Below are 23944 nucleotides of genomic sequence, written 5' to 3' on the forward strand. Positions count from 1 at the left end.
GCTCTTAAGTAAAAACTCCTAAAAGTAGAGGATGCAGCAACCTGAACTGCCAGACAGGTTCTATAATGGAAAGTATCCTCCAGAAGGGCAATCAATTATGGGATTTATGTAAGAAATCTAAGTATCCTGTGTGGTAGAAGAGGTGGGGTGGAAGAGGCATCGTGAACAACTCCTCTTTTCCAGCAGCAACAACAGAGACTGGAGTAGCTGTCTAGATCTTCTCAGAATGCACTGATACTACATTGGTCAGGCAGTATGACAGGCATCGAGCCATGGCTGTGATTGTAGATAAACTGCAGTGGGAGTGTATGAGATAAGAGTGTCATGGCCTGATTAACCAAAAGATTTTTACATCAAAAGTAGTGCATAACCTGTGACCATAGTTCATCTTCCATCAGATAAATGAAAGGCAACTCCTGTAGAAACCAAAAAGCCAAAGAAAAAAAATGTAGGTGGCACTGTTCGCAATAAAATCACTATGAGCTTCCAATGCAGGCTCATTCTTTGCCTTCTGCTTCCAAGCTGCTCTCCTCATTAGAGGATCATCCACTTCTCTAGGCAAGGAAGGCATCTGCACCACAATTTATTCTCTTTCAGGGCATATACATAGTAATAAGGTCCTCAAAAGCAGTTTTACTAGAAACCACTTCAACTTTTGTGATCTGGTTATTTCAAAGAGGCAATATCATGGATTAACAGGTGACACTTCCCGTTGGGCTTCTGCAACTCAAGATTTGTCTGGGGACTTTGATTTTCCCTAATCTGTATTCAACTTTTTTTAAAAGGGCAAACTCTCAAAACCCATTGTCTCTGAAGACAGGAAAGTTCATAGGGCACCCCAATGAAAGCCTGAGATTCAGGAATCCTCTAGAAGAGTTTCACAGAAGGATTTGCAATCCCTCATTTGGCAGGTTACCAGGACCCTCCAGTACTTCTCTCCTCCTGCTAAGAGATGATGACAACAAAGATGTCTCCCCCTGTGCTGGGGAGGGCAAATCTGAAAGAATCCTGGGGCTGTGCAATATTTGGTTCAGTCCAGCTGGTAGAGATTAAAACTACCAAAGTAATCCTGACAATATACATACACAGTGCTACTAGTCATCAGAAGGAGATCTTAGTCTCCATCCCTAGTATAGACTTGATAGTCTCTTCCTGTATTAAAATTTGTCTTCATTTTCTCTGGAGAATGTCTCCTTTAATGCTATCACTGGCAAGAGAACTGGAAGAACAGTTCCAGTTATGTGCTAATGCAGGTCAGCTGGAAGTGATTATTCATTCTTTGAATCCAAGGTTGCCACTGACTGAATGGCAGACAAAGACACTTCTTAAGTTATTCAAGGAAAACAGATAGAAGTTCACCCACTGTGTGATAGCATTTAATGGCATCAACAATTCCAGGGGCTCTCTCTGAACACTCAATAAGCATCCATAGGCAGCATGGTATCAGCCGAATACCAGCAGTTTGGCTACAACTCTGGAGGCACCTTTTCCTCTCTAAAATGAGACGGTCAGCTGTAATTTAGAGGGGAGAGAGCCTCAACGTGGCTCTGACAGAAGTCAAGTGAAAGCTATTGTTTTCCCCAGTAGTTTCTCAAAACATAGTAGGTCTGGTCCCAGACCACAGAGGGTCCCATTGACACGTCACTCTACAGTAAAAGCTACCATACTTTTTAAAAGAGCATCAATTATCTATTCAGCCCCAGCAGGACTATAACCCAACTTTAGATCTGTTATAGACTGTCCCTTCTTACTCAAGTTATGGTTACATAAGACATTATTCCATAAAGAAAATCATCAAAATATATCCTAGATATTCAAAAACCTATAGGGTACTCTATCCAGATCTAAGCAAACATGGAGACTACTTTTGAAGAGCATCTATGGTACAATGCAAGCCATCACTCTTCTGTTTTGGATTAATACACTTTCACTCTATAGCAACGCCAAGCTGTTCCTAAGTGCATTGTATTGCTTTTTGCTCACACATAATTATTTATAACCCAAGGCATTTATCTCCTACTAACCTTCTGTTCTGGTCCAATATATAGAAAATGTTACTTGAAAAATTAAGATACCTTTGTGAGCAATCTCCACCCAATTAGTGCCAGCCTCAAGATTGAGCAACCATAGTGGCCACCTTGGGCACCAACTTCTAAGGGTGCTAAATCAATAGCCAGGGTGAGGGTGCCATGTTGCATGGCCACCTGGCCTTTTTTTTTAATACACTGCTCAGGGTGCAGAAACATTTTGTGCTCTGAGAAGCAGAACACCTAGAACCACCTTTGAGCACAATATTTTAGAAGACAAATTCTGCCCTCTGTTTTTTGCATACAACCCCAATGAAGTCAAGAGACTTATAATTACAGTCTAAACCATTTTTCTTCAAACTGGGTCATAGATGAACTTTACTGTCTTTTATGTAGAAAATCAGTGGACCAGTGAATAGACCCTGAACTTGGGATCGGTAGACATAAATGATATTCCTCACTCAGGGTATGTCTACAATACAAAATTAGGTCAATTTTATAGAAGTCAGTTTTTAGAAATCGATTTTATAAAGTCAATTGTGTATGTCCACACTAAGCACATTAAATCAGCAGAGTGCGTCCTCACTACCATGCCTAGCATTGACTTACAGAGTGGTGCACTGTGGGTAGCTATCCCACAGTTCCCGCATTCTCCGCCGCCCACTGGAATTCTGGGTTAAGCTCCCAATGCCTGATAGGACAAAAAACATTGTCGCGGGTGGTTTGGGGTACATTTCATCAGTCGCCTCTCCCTCCATGAAAGCAACAGCAGACAACCGTTTTGCGCCAGACACTACAGCGATTAGAAGAGCACAGCGAGGCGCGCTGCCCATCAGAGAGGCTGTGAAAACCAGTTTCATGACTGGCCAGGCTTCGGTGTGACAATTGTGTGTGTTTCTCCTTGATGCAAACCCGCCCTCTTTGTTGATTTTAATTCCCTGTAAGCCAACCACCCTCCCCGCTTCGAAATAAAGTAACTATTATTTTGAAACCATGCATTCTTTCTTTATTAATAAAAAAAAATTAGATAACAGACAAGGTAGCCTGGGTAGGGTGGGGGAGGAGGGAAGGACAAGGCCACATTGCTTATTGTAGCCACACTAAAAATCAAATTGTTTGACTGACAGCCTTCTGTTGCTTTGGCCATCCTCTGCAGTGGAGTGGCTGGGTGCCTGGAGCGCGCCCCCCCGTCTCCCCTCCGGCGTTCTTGGGCATCTGGGTTAGGAGGCTATAGTACATGGGGATGAGGGTAGGCGGTTATACAGTGGATGCAACAGGGGTCTGTGCTCTTGTTGGCTTTCCTGCAGCTCCAACAGACGCTTCATCATCATGTCCGTTTGCTCCCCCAACAGATGCTTCATCATGTCCTTTCCTGGTCTATGCCACTGAATGCCTCCATGCATTAAGCTGTGCCCTATGAATGCGGGAGGATTGCATGAGTTCGGAAAACATGTCATTGCGAGTGCGTTTTTTTCACCTTCTAATCTGCGATAACCTCAGGGACAGAGATGATGGGGGAGCATAGAAACATTCTACACTCTACGGTTCTGGAGGGACTGCATGGTCACCTGTGCTGCTGAGTTTGCCACGCTGACCAAACAGGAAATGAAATTAAAAAGTTCCAGGAGCTTTTCCTGTGTACCTGGCTAGTGCATCAGAATTCAAAGTGCTGTCCAGAGTGGTCACAATGGAGCACTCTGGGATAGCTCCTGGAGCACAATACCGTCGATTTACGTCCTCACTACCCCAAATTCGACCCAGCAAAGTCAATTTTAACGCTACTCCCCTCACCAGGGAGTACAGAAGTCGATTTTAAGAGTCCTTTAGGTCGACGGAACAGGGTTGGTTGTGTGAACACATTCATTTTTAAATCGACCTAACGCGGCTAAATTTGACCTAATCCCGTAGTGTAGACCAGGTCTCAGTGACTAAATTATCATATAACCCTAAGTCACTTATATGCTCTGTGCCTCAGTTTCCCCATCTATACAATGAAGATACTGATACTGGTCCTTTGTAAAGCACTTTGAGACTCTCAAGATTAAAAAACTGAAATAAGTATTATTATTAATTATTATTATTATTATGCTGAAACTTCTAAAACACACTGGTATTTATGAAAGAAGATGTAGATTATATTGTGCATGATTAAATTTTGCTAGAAAAGTTTCTAACTATAGTGTTCTTAATGGAATTTATACCTTTCTTATAACTATGCTGAAATTGTCTGTATATATTATGCATATTTTTAATCAAATTAATTATTTATGGTTATTATAGCTATGATATGACGATATGATGACACCGTATGATGTTAATATAGGATTTTAAATTTTGTGAGAATTTTGGGCTTGATCCAATTCATATTTAAATAAATAGGAATCTTCCCATTGACTTCAATGGAACTTGGATAGGGCCCTACCTTATTTTCTCACAGGCAATGATTCTTCAGCTAAGGTATCATTTAATTTTATGAAGCGTGCAATAATTAGGGAACTAAAACAATAGCAGAACATTGTGTTCTGCTTCCCCCACCCCCTTCTCACCATTATTTGAAAATTATGGCATTTGATACTGAGAACAAAGAGGAGTCACTATAGTATATAAATTCCTGTGAGATACAGGAAAGTTTATAGTGATAAAGACTGACTGTCAGTCAAAGCATCCTTTGGTACTTCTTAAAAACCTGAGCTTATATTTTATATCTGGAGATGGTTTAAAGGCTAATTTATTTATATGTACCTTTCAGAGCACAAATGATCACATTTTGATGCTTTATTAGAAGTTTAAAGCAGACGCAATTTGCATCCACTGCAACCTGTTAGTCATCTGAGTAGCTTTTGAATTGTTCTTTGAGTACTTATCCCATTTAGATATACACTTTCTAGATATACATGGACATATTCCAGAATGGGCACTACGTACACACCACAGTTCAAAGTCCAGCCATTTATGAGTTATCTATGTAAGAAAAGCATGTAATATTTTTTATTATAGAAAAAGGATATTTTCCCCAGCCTTGTATAAAAAGAACAGCTCAAGAAATTTTCCCCAACCAATTTACATTTCAGATGTCACCAAGCAGGGAAAATTTCAGCCCCCCAAAAATTAATTTTTATGGAAGTCAAGAGCAACCGAAAGCAAGGGGTCAGAACTTCTGGAGCTGTTTCACAAACTTAGTGATAGCTTTTGCTACGTAGCTAATGCTAAAATAATCACACTGATGGAAAAATCATTATAAAGGCAGACACTTTTTCCACTAAGTTTCTTAATTTTGGTTACAGTTGATAGGAATTTACAAATGTTAACTAAGCTACAGGAGAGCTCCTCTCCAGGTTAAAAATTAGCTACATATTTTAATACAAAGGCAACAATGTACAAAACAAAGTTAGATATCCAGTTCTTATCAAGATTTATGTACATTCAAATTTTCATACAAATTAGACGTAACTTACTGGGAGTTATGTTTTAAGAACAAAAAGCAAAATTTCCCAACATATTAGTCATTATTCACTCATAAATAAGGCTTGTAGGTGGCATTTGAACAAATATGTCTGCAGTTAAAAAAAATAAAAGGATAAAGTTGCAATGTTTATTTTGAAGTGACATCCTAGATTTTCCATCAAAATCATCATTAAGATAGGCTCCAATTCAGCAAGGTACTTAATGGCATGAGAGTAACTTTCAGAAAGGAAATAAGTATTCCCACTGAAGTCATATGCTTAAAATTATGCACATGTAATCATCTTGCTGAATTACAGCCATAATGACAGAACTTTTATTCCTCAAGTCATTTCTCCAATTCTCAGTACATTTGCTGCCATATTGGATTTTGTAGCAGTATGTCCCTTTTTCTGTTGACCCTGGGCCAGATCTTCAGCTGGTATAATCTAACATAAACTCTGTTTAATTTAATGAAGCTATGCCAATTTATGCCATCTGAGGAACTGACCCTGCCTTTGTGTTGCAGTGTAAAAAAAAATACTACAGTAATGGTTACTATTTTCATCATGTTCCCCGAGTCTCACAGCACCACTTCAAGGGCCACTAATGTCTTCTATCAATACACAATAACCCCAGTAGTGTCAATAAGAGTTGCAAGCCCATTTTGAGGGCTGCATATAGCCTTAAATATTTATTCAAATACATTACTCGCATGGATAGCAATGAGTGATCAACACAACAGATTTCACTCCTCAGGTCCATCCTACCTGGCTTAAAAACACAACAGTCATTAACCAAAGTACATGCAGTAACTGTGCTATTTTCTTAAGCCACTGTATCACAATCACAATGTACTGGTAAATGTTATGTTTTTAATGGCAGGCACTCTACCACAGGACAATTGCATGAAGCAACTGCACACTAACCAGTCTCTGAGGTTCCAGTTGAGGGTCTTAGTACTGAAGTGTCAAGACATAAAAATACCTAGCACCAACTATATATTGAGCTTTTACAAAGATGTATAAGTTTACAAAGGTGTATAAGTAGTATCATTATTCCCACTTTCACAGATGGGGAAACCTGGATATTGTAAGGAGAGGTGACTATTCCAAAGCAGACACAGACAGTGATAGAACCAGTACCAGTACCCAGTACCCAGGTTCTTTTATTTTCAGTTCCCTGCTCTTTCCACTGGACCTCATTGTCTGGAGTGTCATGCATTACATTTTAGTAGAATCCCAACAGCCAGCAGAATTAAATGCATGTGATTTATGATGCCATCCATATTGCAAATCCCATCTTGAAGGCAGATATTCCTCAATGAAGGGATTTGCTGGCATCTAATGTGTAGGCTGAATGTTTTCAGTTCACTGAAGACAGGAATCAGGGGTGCAGGGCCCATTATTGACAGTTGCGCACTAATTCATGCTGCTCTTCACTGAAAATAGACTCCCATGCACAGGCATAGGCTGTTCAAGTCAAAAATATATACTCAATTTCCATGCAGAAAATAAAACTAAAAGATAAATGTTAGTAGTAAAATACATTGCTTATTGATATAATATTTTATATCAACAAAATATTAAGTGCAGTAAAATGTTCATTAATTCACAAGTGGGTTACTGCAGACTGGTGGGGGCATCCATTTGCCAGTTTATCTAGGGCAGCCCTGTGGGAGATGGGAAGAGAATGGTGGTGTTCTTTGGGGCATTAAGGTTATCTCGGCCCTCATCCATTTGAACTCCCTACATTTCCCATCTTCCCTCCCGCATCTAATTATCTCTTCAACATGTAGGTTATTTTGTTTTAAACACCTCGTACCCTCAGGACTCTTAACTTTGAGAGCTTGCTGAATGTTAAACAAGCATATTGAAATCTCTGTCTTTAAATGAGTAAAACAAAACTAACATTTCACACAGAAAATACTTATTCTCCACCTACTCATTAGAATTTGCATGTTATAGCATCATGCATATTCCTAATCAGCTTCCAAATGGAGATCCAAGAGGAAACAGACTCGTTCTAGAAGTAAATGAACAACCAATGCCTTTATGTTGGCTTAAATGTATGTCCCAAAATGCATATAGTTTGCTATGGGTAAAAACTACCTGGTAAGAACCGAAGGCCAAAACACAGGGAGTTAAAACCTGGCTCCATTGATTTTAATAGGAGTTTTGCTGGAGTAAAAACTTCAGGATTTGGCCACAAATGATCAGGGTCACCAAGGGGGAAATGAAGGAGGAACAACAACGAGAGAAAAAAAACAAAATCTATTTAATTTAGCAAATAAAAGGTTAAGGGGATATCTTGATTATAGTCTATCTATACTTACATGGAGAACAAATATTTAAGAGTGGACTCTTAAATCTAGCAGAGAAAGGTATAATCAGGATCCAATGGCTGAAAGTTGAAGCTAGAAAAAATTCAAACTGGAAATAAGGCATGAAATTTTGAATGGTGAGAGTAATTAACCATTGGAACAATTTACCAAAGGTTGTGGTGGATTCTCCATCACTGGCCATTTTTAAATTAAGACTGGATTTTTTTTCTAAAAGAGCTATTCTAGTAATTATTTTATGAAGTTCTATGGCCTGTGTTACACAGGAGGACAGACTAGAAAAGAGTATCACAGTGGTCCCTTCTGGCCTTCAGATCTCTGAATCTATGAGAAGGATGCATTAGAACAGATGACGTGGGGGAAAGGATAAGAGTAAACAGGAAAATTTAGAGGTATGGATAGGAATGACAACATTCCACGGAGCTATATTGGTTTCTTTAAATCTTTATTTATTAAAATGCTCTGACTCCAGGTGAAATTTCTTTGCTCAATATTTAATAGTCTTTCATTTGTCATAAAACTAGGACCTTCAAATAGATAAATGGAATGAAGAACTCTAGTTTGATGGTAGCTTTTGTAAGTGCATCTGTGCAATCTGACTGAAATGGTATTTTATAACTTCTTACAATGCTACTCGGCTGGCATTCACAGCTGGTATCCAGCCCTACATTTCTCACTGCATCAGCTCACTGGTGGAGTGAGAACTGTTTTTCTTCTTTTTCCAGCAATGGAAACACAATGGCATCTCTCTAAGACCCTGATTCAGGAAGGTACTTAAGCAGGTGATTTTAACTGTACAGATAGTCCCACTGAAGTCAATGGGAGTGCTCACATGCTTGAAGTTAGACACATGCTGAAGTTCCTTCCTGAATCAGAGCCTAACATACAAAATCAGGACACTGGTTATGTCAACAGTATTTACGATAGGTTCTGCACTTAACATGCATACATAAATATTGGTAGGAGTAACAAACTGAAGGAGAAAGGGAAGAAAAAGGAACAAATACAGAAACTTGGGAGGAAAAGATTGAGACGTTAGTTTGGAAGAGAACAAACAACTTCAGCCTTCCAAATTTTACCTGATAGCCTCACATGGAGGCCTATAATTTTTCCTGCCCTGCTATGTTGGTGTCCCAGTATATGGGCTTTTGCCCCAGGCAGCGACTGCTGGAGAGGCAGAGGGGCATTTTCTAGAAGTCGAAACACCTGGCAAACTGTTTTCTCTCTCTCTCTCTCTCTCTCTCACCAGAGGATGGAAATCCTGTAGCGGCCCGAAGCTAAAGAAGAGTTCTTTCTGCTAAGAAGAACATTCCACAAAGACTGATCATTCTGGAGAAGAAAATAAGAACAATGAGAGACAAACTTGTTTTTTCAGACCCATGATAGGATTAGTGATCCACACATTCAGGACGTCACGCTGCTGTTTTATAATATTTAATGCTGACTATAAATAATAAAGAAAAAAGATGATAGCGAAAAAGTTGCAAAATTACTGAATGGCTATTGTAAAGTGATTTTTTTCCTGTACAAGTTTATTTTCCTCAGTGATCTGACATCTATCAACCAGGGAAGCTACTCCTGGGATATTCCTAGAAAACAAAAATGATAGAAATAACTCCACAAAAATGTTCTGTGAAATCACTCCTCCTTAATTCATTTAAGACCTCCTTCAACCTGGACAGCCACTGCTATGTGGTATCAAGCAACAGATGGAAGAAATCTCAGGGGAGGTATGAAACAGAGAAAAAAAAAGACCACATAGAATAAGATTTCAGAACTACAACCTATGGAACTGCACAGCAAAACACTGTATATCTTCTATAGGAGAGACCTTCCCCCTTGCAGTGATTTAGGGAAGAATATATGGAAGCCTATATGACTGCGCACCAAAATTTCTGATGCAAAGTAGCCATATGGCTGATGAAGTTACCATGAAGCTGGATATTTATTTATCAAGCGGAAGCCAAAGTGATGGAGTGTGCCCAATTTGTTAGCCTCTGATATTGTATCCCAAGGGAAGTATTGGAAGCCCCATTACTTGGGACATTTAAAATTCAATGGGGCAGCATATGAGAAAATGTTTCATAAAGAACAATTCTGTACTGGAAAAGGATGGACTGGAAAAGTGTTGACTAAATCTTAAGATTACAGATGTGATCCATATTATAAAAAAACATTTGAGAACCTTTTACATATTCAATTGAAAGTGCAAGAGGAATTCAGGGATGCAGAACTTAACTAACCCAACTCATATTTAACCAGCTCATTCGGGGTTTATGCCCTTAACTCTTGTGAAAAGTGTCATATATCTTTAATGGCCAAGCCTTTGATTTCACATCTCATCCAGAGGGCATATATCTCTTCATTCTAATAGAGTTATAATCATTCTTCAAAAGCCAACTTAGTTTCAAAACCCAGCTCTTTTCATATTACTAACAAAGACTGAGGGAAAAGAAAATTTAGATCCAGAAATGTGCGACTGACTCATCCAGAGGGGGAAGGGCTGGGAACAACTGGCAGAAACATTGCATCTTCTGAGGTTATTTAGTCAGGAAATTTAACAGACAACCAAGAAATCTCATTGATCAAATTAGATTTGTCCTTATTTTTTAAGTACACTTCCTAATTAAAAAAATAAGCATTACTTATTTTTATTTTAATGGATTATCTTTACCTAAATTTTAGAACAATGCATGAATGTGTTTAGCCATCCTTATTGCAGACGACGAATGCAGTTTGTACAAATAAAATCGAATCACTTCAAGATAAAGTATATTGCAATGGAGGCACCAAGCTGGGAGAGGGAGGAGGTCACATATCTTTAAGATGCAAATTGGAAATGAAGCATTGCAGAAATGGTGTTCTCCTGATTTTGCTGAGAAGGTGCAAACCATTCTTCATGTTTTTAGACCTGCTCAGGCTTGTTACTTTGTTTCATAATTTGTTTAACATGAATGCTCTCAGAAGCAATTAAGAGGCAGCTGTTGAGCGGTGATGTGGTCTGGAGGACTGAACAAACCATTGGGAGTCAGGAGAGCCCTGAGCTCTAATCTCAGCTCTTTTGCTGATTTGCTGTGTGGCATTGGGCACACCTCTTTGTGGTTCAGTTTCACCATCTGTAAAATGGGGATAACACCTAGCTCACAGTGAATTGTTGGATTACTTAAATGTTTGTTCAGTGCTTTGAACATGTAGGTGCTAAGTGTAATTTCTAAAAGAAGCTAAGGTTATTTGCTTCTGGAAGTACACTTATGATGGAAATTTTTATTATACCTGCTACACAGAATTATGATACATCTATAAATACTTGACAAATCCATTCCTATGTCATTGTACTTGAAGAAGTTAAGCTTTTCTTTAAAAAAGTCTCTACCCCTTACAGATGTCAAGAACACATTTCAAACAGAAACCACGTGTGACTCAATGCAGTATTCCTTTCCTTATTCTGTACACCAATGGCTCCAGTGCCTCTGCTACTGCTCAGAGCTTTGCAAAGCAGCAATAGCATGACATTAACAAGATTCTGGGTAATTTTCACTGCTGCTAATCAAAGCCTTGTGGGCAAAAATGAGAATGTCAGGCTCACAGTGTCACTGCTGCTGCTTAGGAAAGCGGAGGCAAACACTGGCATTATTAACAAAGAGGACCTCAAGAGTTATTCACAAAGGAGGACCTCAAGGCTGAGTGAGGAGCCAAGTCACACAGACCCATCCAGGTCATAGCAGTATGAACAAGTAGCCCTTTATTCATACTGAGGCACTGGAAGGGGAGAAGAGAAAGTAAGCTCCTTCTTTCTTCCATCAGCTAGAAAGGGGATAAAGCTCAAATATTGTCAGCCAGGGGCTGTTGTGGAAGATGAAGCTCTTGAGCACTTTGGTAGACATCCCAGCACCCTCCAGCTTCCCTCAAACTGGCAGCAACAGCATGTTGCCCCCAGACCTTGCTCATGGTATCACTCATCTTTTCATATCTACCTTGGGCTGTTAGATTTAGTGCTCCAGCTAGTAGGTATCTGGTACATTTTATAAATATATTGCTGGAGATTTAATATCAGTTACCCAGTTGCTTGTTGGATGGGTGATTTGGAGTTAGATACTGTGACACTGTGCTATCAGCAGCACCCTGATCACGGACATTGCTGCAGCCTGGAGAAGGCTGCAGGCCCATCTGAGGGCAATTATATACTTTCGGGTGGGACATTGTGAGCACTTGGGTGACAATCACTGTGTTAACAAGGTAATTGGGGAGAATATAAGGAAAGGAAACAGGAAGCAAGGGGGAGTGCAAGAGGAGCTCAGAAGGAAGCTCCGAGAGTGAATGAGGACTGCAGGAAAGCCTGTTGTTGCTATACACGTGTTGCATGTTATTGTTATGTAATAGGGAAAAAATGCACACCTTGGTTAAAGATAAAGAGCCTGGTGTGCATTTGTGACTGAAGAACCATCTGAACTGGCGGGGCAGTGAGGTCCACCAGGTCGTGATGGAGACGCCCTGTGACAGATACACATCTTCAGCAATTTGTGGACTGAACTAAAATCAAACTTCTTAGACCAGGCCATTCTCATTATAAAGGAAATAAAAGTTCAATTGTTGCTGGTCATCCTAAAAGTTCTACATTAAGGATGCAGGGTGGAAGAAAACTCTAACTGAAACAGAAAAGGGCTACTTGTTCATACTGCTTGAAACAATATCCCTCTTTTGGAAACCTGAGCTGAAAACTGGACAGTGGATCTGACAAATGAAAGATACAGGCAGTCCTCGGACTTACGACACAATTGGTTCCTGAAAATTGCGTCGGAAGTCGAAACGTCGTAACTCGGAACTGCAATCCACTCCATTGCAGGACCGAGCATCGTAAAGTCAAAACCAATTGTCTTAAGTCGAATCAGGGTGTCAATTCAGAAACATTCTAAGTGCTGATCGTTATAAACTGAACACTGTAAAGTCGAGGACTGCCTGTATTGCTGTCTGAGAGAGATTGCTAACCTTTACGGAAAATGTTAAGACCATGACCTACAATGGACATTATTAGGGGATCTGTTTTAAGGCCTGTGATGGGGTGTTCACCTCACACCAGCCCAAAACAGGTGAAGGAAGCTGAGAAAGGGGCCAGTTTGGAGATAAGCCACACATGAGGAGTTTAGGGGAGAGAAGCAGTCCCTGTTTGGAAGATGGAGTTCAGCTGAGCAGAGACGGGGCTAGTATAAAGCCAGAAAGCGGGCAACAGAAATGGCTGCAGTGAGGATGTCTGCAGCCACCCTCTGTGCATGAGAGCGGGAAGAACCCTGGGACCCTGGCCCCAAGGGAAGGGCATATCCAGAAGAGTGGAGAAGAATGCCTGTGGGAGGTGAGTAGGAAATAGCCCAGGGAGAGAGCAGCAAGGTTCGGAACTGAGCAGCTGTTGGCTGTGTGTTGTAGGGTCCTGGGCTGGAATCCAGGTTCCTCTACCAATCACGGACAGAGCGGACAGCGGAGCCAGTGAGATTCCTCACCCCAGAAGGGGAAACCACGTCGTGATCTGTCTGGAGGCCCAATTCACAAAGAGCAAGCTGCAGTCTCTGGAGTGAGGGAGGGGCCACAACGTGAGAGAAAACATCTAGGGTTGCGAGACTGCAAGGATCTGCTTCTGTTTAAAAAAATGCACAATGTCTGCAGAAGTGTAATTAATGAGAACCTTCTTCCTCACCCTCCTTTGGAGGAAACCCTATAATAAGAGCTTCCCAAAATGTCAAATAAAACTTGTCCAATAACAGGCCTCCTTTGATATGCACAGATAATAAAAGTTAATGAACAACTAAAAGGTAATATATAGTAGAAGTCAACACTAATTTTGCACAAATATGTCTGGATTAATAAAATGCCATAATGTCACAGCTGTTAAAACAACAGAGTACTCATACTTCCATTCCTGACCTGGCTCTGTCAACTAACCAGTTGGGATATGAATGACGGGTTTATATCCCCAATTATTCCCTGATGAGTTAGCTCAGAATAGTGTTTATACTGACATGACTGAACCTGAAGGTGGTCTAGACAGAGATATATGGAAAACTAAGTGCTTCCATAAACCAACATCAATGTGCACATATGTTTTCGGGTACAAAGTACTCAACTGTATTAAGTAGTAACAATAGTGACACAGTAAAATCTAATAAGGCTTAATCCTGCAGGACATAATTACCTGAGTAATCCTTAATAACGTGAGTCGTCCCAAGTGAAGACCTTACTAAATAACAGTTGTGAAGGGAAGAGAATTATGAAGTTTTTATCATCTCCATTCAACAGATGGGGAAACTCAGGCACACAGAGGTGAAGTGACTTAACCAAAGTAATACACAATGCACAAGTGAAAGATTCAGAAATAAAACCCCATGAATCCTGGCTTCTTTTCTCGTCCTTTGGACACAAGAACATCCTTCCTTTGACAATATATTTTTATAGGTAAATGCAAACACATCATCTGAAGATTTGTTATATTTTTATCATTATCTCAACATACTATTTCTTGATTGTATTGAAGAAGATGCTTATTAAACCATACAACAAGACTATCTTTGGAATCTTTAGGTTTGTCAGTTGCACGAAAAACCAACCCTTTTTCAGGACAAGAGATCAGCTAGTACATCTACAGTGGTCACAATTCATTCCCAGGAGAAAAATGTGGTGATAACTTCTGAGAAAAAAAAAGAAAACACTTGTACACTCTTCAGGTTGTGCTCCAGCAACAACCCCAAAAGTGGTGTTCATTTAAATCACGCAGAGGCAGCTATGCATTAGAGACTGGACTCTGCAGGCTCTATCAGTGAGAAGTCAAGGATTTATCATACTTGCCCTGCTAATTAGCCAGAGTGCCATTGTGCTTCCACTAGCATCACTCAACTTTCTTTTTTAATTTGGTCTTTTTTTCTGCAATGAATTTACATATTTCTCAGTCTCTCATCCCCTACTATGTTTTATTTATGATACAGACCTTCCTGATGGTAACTTTAATATTAAGGAGGTAGTAATTAGTGTCCATATCTGCTAGGTTAATCCCTTTCCCCACACTGTCTGCAGAGAAGTATAAGGTAACAGTTTACAGTCTATATTAGGCTTAATTATGCTTACTGAGAGTTACTGTCTCTCCTTACTACCTACACCTAAGTCTGTAGCTGTAGCTAGATAAGTTTGCTTCCCAACCTCATTCTGAAATGCTAATAGTGCCACTGTGCACTATATGTACGGTGCTTCAGTCCATAAAACTACTTCAGGAGAGCCAAGCAAGTGAGGTACCTGTTTCAACACAGATGCCCTGGAACCAGTGCAGGTTTAAAATACTGTCAACTTTCTGCCAGCTCTTTAATGTATGCAGCACATTGAAAAAAAGAAAAAAATTACCCCCCAAAAGCTTCTCCTCCCAGTCTGTATAGCTGGTTCCCAGGAACGTCTCCTGTATAAGTTATTACCTCCTTCCAGTTCATCTAAATTCTAGTTCAATAAAACTGTGCTAACACTTAACTCCTCTAAGGGAAATAAAAAAAATGTTTAAGACTTACTCTACTGTTCATCCACCATGGATAGGCATCGTGTGTAACTAAAATAGCTTTAGGGACAGGTTATAACTGCACCAAGATGCCTTAAGATCTTTTCAGATTAGAAATGGTCTCTAGCAAAATCCCAGATCCAAACACACTAAAGTTTTGGATGTTAATAACTAGGGTCTGCATCACAATACTGTGGTTTGAGCCTGTGTTCCCTTAAGAGAAAAGTATGGATTTGGGGGTTGTTCCTTTATATTCTGCAATTTCACTTTTATCTTTCCTTCATGGCTTCATCTGTTATCCCTTTGGGAAAGTTTCTGTGATGTTGCTTATTTACATATTTCTAATAACCTATGAAAATATAGGCCCTTTGACTCTCTGGGGTCCTTGGATGTCCCTTATGGACATTGACTTTACAAAGGAAATGTCTGAAAACAAAAGTGCTCATGTTTGCCAGGAGAGATAGGGCCAGGATGATAACAAAAACTGTTCTGAAGCTAGAGAAGCTCATCCTTTTGATTTGTCCAGAGCATTCCAGAAAGTGAACATGTCAAATAAGTGTGAAGTTTGCTCAGGCTTAGCTCAGGAATTTTTTCTGCCTGGTGAGAATTCTGCATTGGGTCCATGGGTTATTTCCTTACTTTTCCTGCTGACAAAAATTCATGAACAGAAAAATCTCTCTTTAGAAAACTCTGTGTTTAAAAACAAACAAGCAAATGGCTCATTCAAATCTCATATATAATCAAATAGTTCACTGTACTATCTAAATACTCACCTGTTATTTGTAGCTACTGTAAATGTATTGCCATGGCTAACTGTATTGTCTGATCGGTATGTGAAACCTTGTAATTCCATTAAAGGTGGCCTGCATCGGTATCCTGAACTTTTTGGTTGGGTTTGGATTTTGACTCCCCAATGTCACAATTAGGGCCTCACAGGCATTTCTCTAATAGACCAAAATGGAATCCAAAACACTAACACCCCTGTATTTTGAGGGAGGTTTGAAATGCGCTCTTCTACTGCGACCCAGATTTTGCAACTCAGTCCCACTCTGATTTCTATATTTAAAAAGAGCAAAACTTGAACATGCAGGACTAAGTTTAGCTCTGATGCCACACTGCTGATTGTGTTAGTGGCACTCACAGGGTACGTCTATACTCCACCTGGGAACATGCTTCCAAGTGCAGGTAGACAGACAGCTCTGCTCGAGTAGTAGTGTAGCTGGAGGTAGCACAGGCAGCAATGCTAGCTAGCCACCTGAATACAAACCTGCCCAGACCCTCTGGATAGATAAGTAGGGAGCTAACCCCAACCACTACCCATGTTACCATAGCTACACTGTTATTTTTAGTGTGCTAGCTCAAGCAGAGCTAGCACATCTGTCTGCCCGTGCTGGGAAGCACACTTCCGGTTAAAGTGTAGACGTACACATAGTGACAATGTGAAAACAACTGTCTGTGCAGTGACAATATGTGATTCTTCTTGCTCACGAATGCTGATATCGAGATAAACACAGAATCTATTTTGTGAGACAGACAGATAGATATTATCCACACACAAACATATAGGATGTACACTGAAGTAGACAACAGATGTAGAGAGGGTCATTTTATTGGCTGAGATCAAAATCCAGCAGCCAGCTTAGTGTAATGACTTGCAACGCTACAGAATGACTATGCAGGTCTGGAAACATGAACAGCTCACAGTTCCAAGACAGCATAATGAATGATCTGACTGGAGAATGAAATCATTCAGCACAACTGTCTAATGCTAGTTAAGGGAAAGTGCAAAATACTCCTTACCTGCTGCTGCCTTTCAGTTACTGGCTCTGAACCATAAACAAAACCCAGGCAACTGAACATTGACCCCCTGTATTATAGCAAAGACCTAGAGAAACTAAAGTTACTTGCCAGCATCTGGAATTCTCCTTATATTATTTTCTCCTTAGAAGTCCATGTGTGAAGCTCAGAACCATGGAAAGCAAATCATTCTAGGAGAGAGCCACTTCACATATGCAGTTGGTCACTAACATTAGAAACACATGTAGGGCTTTTCTCTCTCTCAAGAACTGAGGCTCTGAGGAGCAACAAAGCTAATTAGTTTCCCCCTTGCAATGTTGCTTCCATAGATCTAGATAAGTTCATGGAGGATAGGTCCATCAATGGCTATTAGCCAGGATTGCCAGGGATTGTGTTCCAAGCTCTGTTCCCAGAAGCTGGGAATGAGTGACAGAGAATGGATCACTTGATGATTACCTGTTCATTCCCTCTGGGGCACCTGCCACTGGCCACTGTTGGAAGACAGGATACTGGGCTAGATGGACCTTTGGTCTGACCCAGTATGGCCATACTTATATTCTTATTTCTATCCTCAGAGATTAGCCAGCTGTAACAATACACCCTGGGAAGAAGAATACTTAAAGATGAACCACATAGCAGCCCAACAAGGGGCATCTTCCAGACTTCCACAGTGGGCGTGGGTGACTATCCTATTTTTTGTAGATTCAAGAGTCCCAACAAGACTAATCCTCCCAACATATATCCAGGAGACTCTACCTGCTGGTGTGCTGAGACCACTACCTATCATGCTAACCAATACTGTCCAGTTGTTTCCTTATGGTACACCCTCAGTCTGTCTCTTGTCTGTATCCATCCATGGTCTATTGTCTTATATTTAAATTGTGAACTCTTCAGGGCAGGGACCATCTTTTTGTTCTGTGTTTGTACAGCGCCTAGCACAATGAGATCTTGGTTCATAACTAGATCTTCTAGCAATTACAATAATGCAATAACATACTACTACTACTAATAATAATAATCTGCTTAATTAGACTCTTCAGTACAAGATTCAAAGACCTCCTTTGATCACCAGCATGGTAAGGACTAGATGCATCTAGTCTTGATTGAGGAGCTCATCTGGGAAACTTACCATTTTCTGGTCTGTGGAATTCCAAGGAGGCTGATGTCATGTATTGGAACGCTAAGTTATATGCACAAACAAGGTAAAATTCACCCACAAGATGCCTATTATGTGTTTGTATATTAGCAAAAAGTTTGGGGTTGAGGTGCCATATTTTATCACAGAGTAACTAGACTGCAGGCATTCCTCTCTCTTTATACCGTTGGTGAGAGGCACTTATAAGGGAAGGCTGTCAGAGTGGGGCTTTGAGTCCTTGGGACATAAGGCCTAAAGAAGCTGAGCAGTTCCAACTCTCAAAGAACACAGCAAGCACCATTATGAGATCATTTTGATGTGCCCATATCTAGCTCTGCAAAGATACTTTAATGCAGATAAAAGAAAAGTACTTTTCATGCTCAAGGACACAAGTTCTCTCCCTGTTGGTAGCCTGGGGTCATTACTTCAGGATTTTTTTTTATTTTTTTTTTAACCCATCCTCTGGACTGACTACGAAGGTTACTGTTGTTGGTCTCTTGCCAGCAAAAATTAAACTAGTGTTCAGTTGCCTGTTTTCCCCCAGGAGTTTCTGACCACTTCCCAGCATTTTCTCTTCCACCTTTAAAGGACCTCTTCTCCTCTTCATACAAAGGGACATACGCACTGAAGACCCATTAACACTAATGAGAATTATGCAGATAAGACTCCAAGCACTTGGAAGGGAAAAGATAATATAGACTTTACCCATTCTAAGTCTGAAAGCCCAAATGCAGTTCTGAGAAAATATCTTCCACTTAACCCTGTAACATGCTGCTGCCATTTCAGCGGCCCAGCCCACACACATGTTGGATTCTTGATGTCTCCAACTCTGCCATCTGCCATTTTATTTGCTTCTTTCTTTCTTTTTTAACCCTGTTGTTGGTAGCACTACTGTAGTTACTGCATAACTTGAATCAGCCTTGACTGAAAGTCTTACAAATTAACTTTGCACCTGGAGGGTACACTGGATAACATTATAACACTGCCACATAGGTCCTTGAATCAATTCCAAGAAGAAAATAACTGTCTGATTAAAAAGAGAGAAAGGAAAAAAAGAACCCATAACTCATCCAGCCAGCAAAAGATATGGCTGTTGAAGTTTGTGGGATGCAGCAACATGCTGAAAGCAAAAATCCCAGACCTCCTGCAGGAGATGTTTGTCCCTGCCTTTTACAGCAGCTCTCTCTGTCAAACCAAGTTCTTATATTGGTAGCCACAACTGCAGTGTCTGAATGCCTGGTGGTTCTATGGATGCTCCATCAATAGCACTTGCTCAGTAAATGGCAAAAAAGCCATTTGCCTGAGCTAAGCAAGTTGTTTACTGATTGAAGCTAGTTTGCTCCATGCAGACACCACATCAGCTAAAGGGCAACATTTTAAACTATTCTTACACCTGGGCACAGGCATCTTAGTAACAAAATGACTGCTTGTTACTGAATGATTTCTCATCCTTGCTGTTGCAGTACATGGAATCACAGAAAGAGATGACTGAAAGGAATCAAGTGCACCAAAGTCTGATCACCCTGCACAAATGCAAATGGTCACATAGGCCACACCCACCTGACACTAAGAGACAGTCTATGGACCAGAGGAAGGTGAAAAAACAAAGTGCTGTGAAGGAAAATTCCTTCCTGACTTATAACCTGGCAGTTAGTTCAACCATGTGCATGTGAGCAAGATTCACTGTGGTTAACTATCTAATTCCCAATAGACCCCAAGTTTCCATTGATATCTAGTCATAGTCCACAGTTTTCCTGAATCCCAGTGGTTTGAGTTCTGGTAGATTAGGACAGAAGTGTTGTCCTGTTCACTGCACGAGTGCCAGCTCACAATCCTCAAAAATCAACACAGCTCAGGGGCAACTAATCCTAAAAAGTTCTCTAAGTCAGCAAAAACCTTAGCATCCTGTGATTCCATTCTTCCACTACAGTTGGCTGAGGAGCAACATCACTGCAGAGTTTTGCATAAAGAGACCAAACATTTTTGCATGTGGTTTGAGAAGTGGCAAGGAGGGGGGTAACCCTTTTCCCCCCCAAAAGACAGACAGGTTGACAGACTGGCCCAGCTCTATTAGCTTTACCGGAACATATGCTGAAGAATGCTGCGCATATGCATATGTGTAAACAGAAATACACACACACAATGCTGAACTTTGTGTCGGTGGCTCGACTGCGGTTGCCCATGTTCCCTAGGCAGTGATCAGTTATGAGGGAACAGGAAAAAGTTACAATGTAATGATTAACTAGCGCACTGGGCTATTATTCATGGCAGGTATAACAGCAGCAGCCACCGCAGCAAAGCTGGTCACCGCTCCCCATCAGGCAGTCCTGCCACTCTTGGCTGGTTGCTTCGAACCAACCAAGGTAGGAAAAACAGCAAACTCCAGTGCCAGCAAAAGTAAGAAGCCGATTTCTCCATCTCACATATGAGGAACAAATGTGCAGGGATGACAACTTTCCCTTTAGATTGCCATACCTGATGTTTACAGGATGTGACAAATACTGATATCACTATTTACCAGCTACACATAGCAACATTATTGATACTACCTATCTAGAATTACCCCCGACACTGCTGCAAGTGAATGACTTTAACGGTAGCTGGCAAGTATCAATGTTGATAGGCGTGGCTATGGTGGCAGGGCTTGAACAGATGGTCAAAGTGTGTCTATTTAACTGAGGGGATAGTCTGTGGATGCCTCTAACTAACCCTGGTCAGCCAAAACCAAACATATCACAGCCACTCTTCTTCACTTTGTTTTTTTACCTGCAGCTCACAGCCAACTATGGAACAAAAGGAAGACAAGCAAAGAAAGCCAAATCAGGGAATTCATAACCCTTAGTGCAACCTCTCCACCAAGGGCTTGTTAAGAATTATAAAGCAGTACATTAAGGGGAATCCCACCACAAAAACAGCTGTACTTGTCCCAGGGTTATCTCAGAGCACAAACACCCAGCACTAATGTCTCATCTCCAGTGTTAGGAAGGTGGAGTCAATCTACCCTATTCTAGCTTTGTCAGTGATTTAACTTTCCGAAGCTATGTAGAGTTACATAGACAAACTTCTAAGTTACAGCTTTATTTTTTATTTTCCAACAGAAGCTTTGGCTGTTTATTTAACAAGACCTTGAAAGAAACTATTTACCAAAAAGCAAATTCTTCCTTCAACAAACTCTCTCCCTCTGAAAGGCTTTGCTCTGTGTGTGGATTATTCATTTACTTTAATGATTTTAAAGAGGCAGTGTTAGGATGGGGAGGAGTGAAGAATACACAAGACAGAAGTACTTTCTAGAACTAGTTATTATAACAAAATATTCTGTTGTATATGCTCTGTCTCAAATTTGCTCAAGGAAAAAAATAGGATTTTAGAAGCCATTTTTTCAAAAGGAGCATTGTTGGAGAATCTGGAAGCTGCTATGCCCATGCTATCTCTTGAAGAGCACTATATGATGGGGTTTGTCCTACATGGCCAGGTCATCTCATTCTGATCACAAACTGAGCAATACATAATCCCTCTATCTTGCCTTCGGAGAAGCCTAAAATGTTGTTTCTGCCCACGCCACCTAAATACAGGAAATAAAAACCCACCCACAGGAGAAGGGTAACAACAGCACCAAATTGTCATCTTTCATTGTCATAGAGCAGTAGTCGGCAACCTTTCAGAAGTGGTGTGCTAAGTCTTCATTTATTCACTCTGATTTAAGGTTTTGCATGCCAGTAATACATTTTAACATTTTAGAAGGTCTCTTTCTATAAGTCTATAATATATAACTAAACTATTGTTGCATGTAAAGTAAATAAGGTTTTTAAAATGTTTAAGAAGCTTCATTTAAAATTAAATTAAAATGCAGAGCCCCCCTCAGACTGGTGGCCAGGACCTGGGCAGTGTGAGTGCCACTGAAAATCAGCTCGCGTGCCACCTTTGGCACGCGTGCCATAGGTTGCCTACCCCTGCCATAGAGCTTAAGGCAACAAGGACCACCAGATCACCTAGTCTGTCTGATTTCCTGTATATCAGGGGCTGCCACCCCTATAGCAAGCCCAACAACCACAATTAGACCAAAGGATTACAGCCCTCAGGATACTAAACTATTGTATGCCACAGGCAGGGGCGGCTCTACAAATTTGGCCGCCCCAAGCAATGATGCCCGGAGCCGCCGCCGGCAGCGAGCAGCGGGCGGGCCTGACTGCATGGCATGGGGCTGGTGCGGGCTGCGCGCGCGGCTCAGCTGCGGCCTCCGCAGCTGCGGGCGGGCGGGTCCGCAGGGCAGTTGAGCTGCTGCGCGGTCGCCTGCGGCGGTCCAGCTGAGCAGCTGCGCGGACCAGCGAACCGTCCCGTGCAGTTGCCTGCGGGGTCCCCCAGGTCGGGGCTCTCCCTCGCTCGCGGCCAGGCATGTGCGGCAGGGCCCAGCCAGCCTGCCGCCCCCCTGGGAAAGGGCCGCCCCAGGCAGCTGCTTGCCCCGCTGGGCTCTAGAGCCGCCCCTGGCAACAGGCAGAGAATAAGAGGGACCCAGGTGCATCAATGCCCGAGGTGTATGCAGTGGCAGGGAAATGATTATGTGAGATTCCATGTCTATTGTACATATGGACACAGTGACCAAGTTATGGAGGAGAATTCAGAGGGTCACAATGAAATACACAACTGAGGCTGAAAATCAGCATGGAAATAGAAGCGTTTTTTAAAAATCATCTGAACAGTCAAATCTCTCTTTCTGTCTCTCTCACACATGCACACACAATTTTGTGCTTCCCCTCGCTAACTGTTGTCTTTGGCCCATCTAGCCAATTGGTTAATGGATGCACATGCCATAAGGTCATCCCTTAGGAGACATAAGAGCGTGGGTGGTTGGACATTGTTATCTGCAGACATTTGCAGAGGGAGGGAGCAGAAGGGAAGAGGTATTGAGCTTGGAGACTTGTGCAGTATTTTCTTACCTTGAAATGTTATCACATGTTTAAATTTGACAGAGGACACCGGAGCAGAACACCCCAAAGGTTTGAATTCTAATTTGTACTTCACAGCCCCCCCACCCCCCACACACCTCTGTATATAAAGCCAAAACAAAAGCCCTGGATCCAAACATCCCTAAACTTTGAAATGTTCTGTTCTGGATCTCAAGCAAAAAATTTGTCACCCAATCATAGGCAGTATTCATTAAGGTTTCTGTAATCAGCTATGTAGCAAATTAAACCACGTTCCATATATCCCCCAAAAATAAAACATACGGAAACAGGTGAATTAGGAGTTTGCACCACCCACCCCTGCAGCATACTGGGGTCTTAAAAATCAAGGGGAAAATTGATTAGATGCATCTGGAAAACAAGAAAACATCTTCCCTGGGCAGCTTCAAATGCCAGAAATCTCCCAGTTTTCAACAAGTATTCCTGCTCTTTGATCATACTTCCATATAGATTTATAGCTCATCTGCACTGCAACCATGCTCCTTGTAATTAGAGAGATAAAAGCAGGGAGAATTAAAGGGGTGGGAAAACAATTCTGCACTATGTTGGCCACAGTTGGTGCCCAGATCTTTGGGCTGCTTGCTTTAAAATACAAGTTGTTGCTGAGGTTTGATTTAAGAATCTTGTCAGTTTTGACATTCAGGTGAAAGAACTGCTGCTGGCTCCTGAACAATCTGCATATCGTATTACTAAATAAAATGTCTGAGGTGTGCCCAAGTG

At 41.2% G+C, this 23944-nt stretch overlaps 1 protein-coding gene across 31 annotated transcripts in view; it reads right to left on the minus strand.

Annotated features, from left to right (window-relative positions):
• ZBTB20 (zinc finger and BTB domain containing 20) overlaps positions 1-23944 on the minus strand; it is a 646879-nt gene that overhangs the window by 504249 nt on the left and 118686 nt on the right. For 3 of the 31 annotated variants that reach the window (XM_039497061.1, XM_039497063.1, XM_039497051.1), the window contains one exon: positions 9056-9138. The exons of 27 other annotated variants lie outside the window; for them this stretch is intronic. The gene's annotated coding sequence lies outside the window, so the exon portion shown is untranslated. One more of the 31 variants, XM_039497064.1, reaches the window with a different exon arrangement.

The sequence above is a fragment of the Mauremys reevesii genome, linkage group 1, assembly GCF_016161935.1.
Source record: "Mauremys reevesii isolate NIE-2019 linkage group 1, ASM1616193v1, whole genome shotgun sequence".
Taxonomy (NCBI): Eukaryota; Metazoa; Chordata; order Testudines; family Geoemydidae; genus Mauremys; species Mauremys reevesii.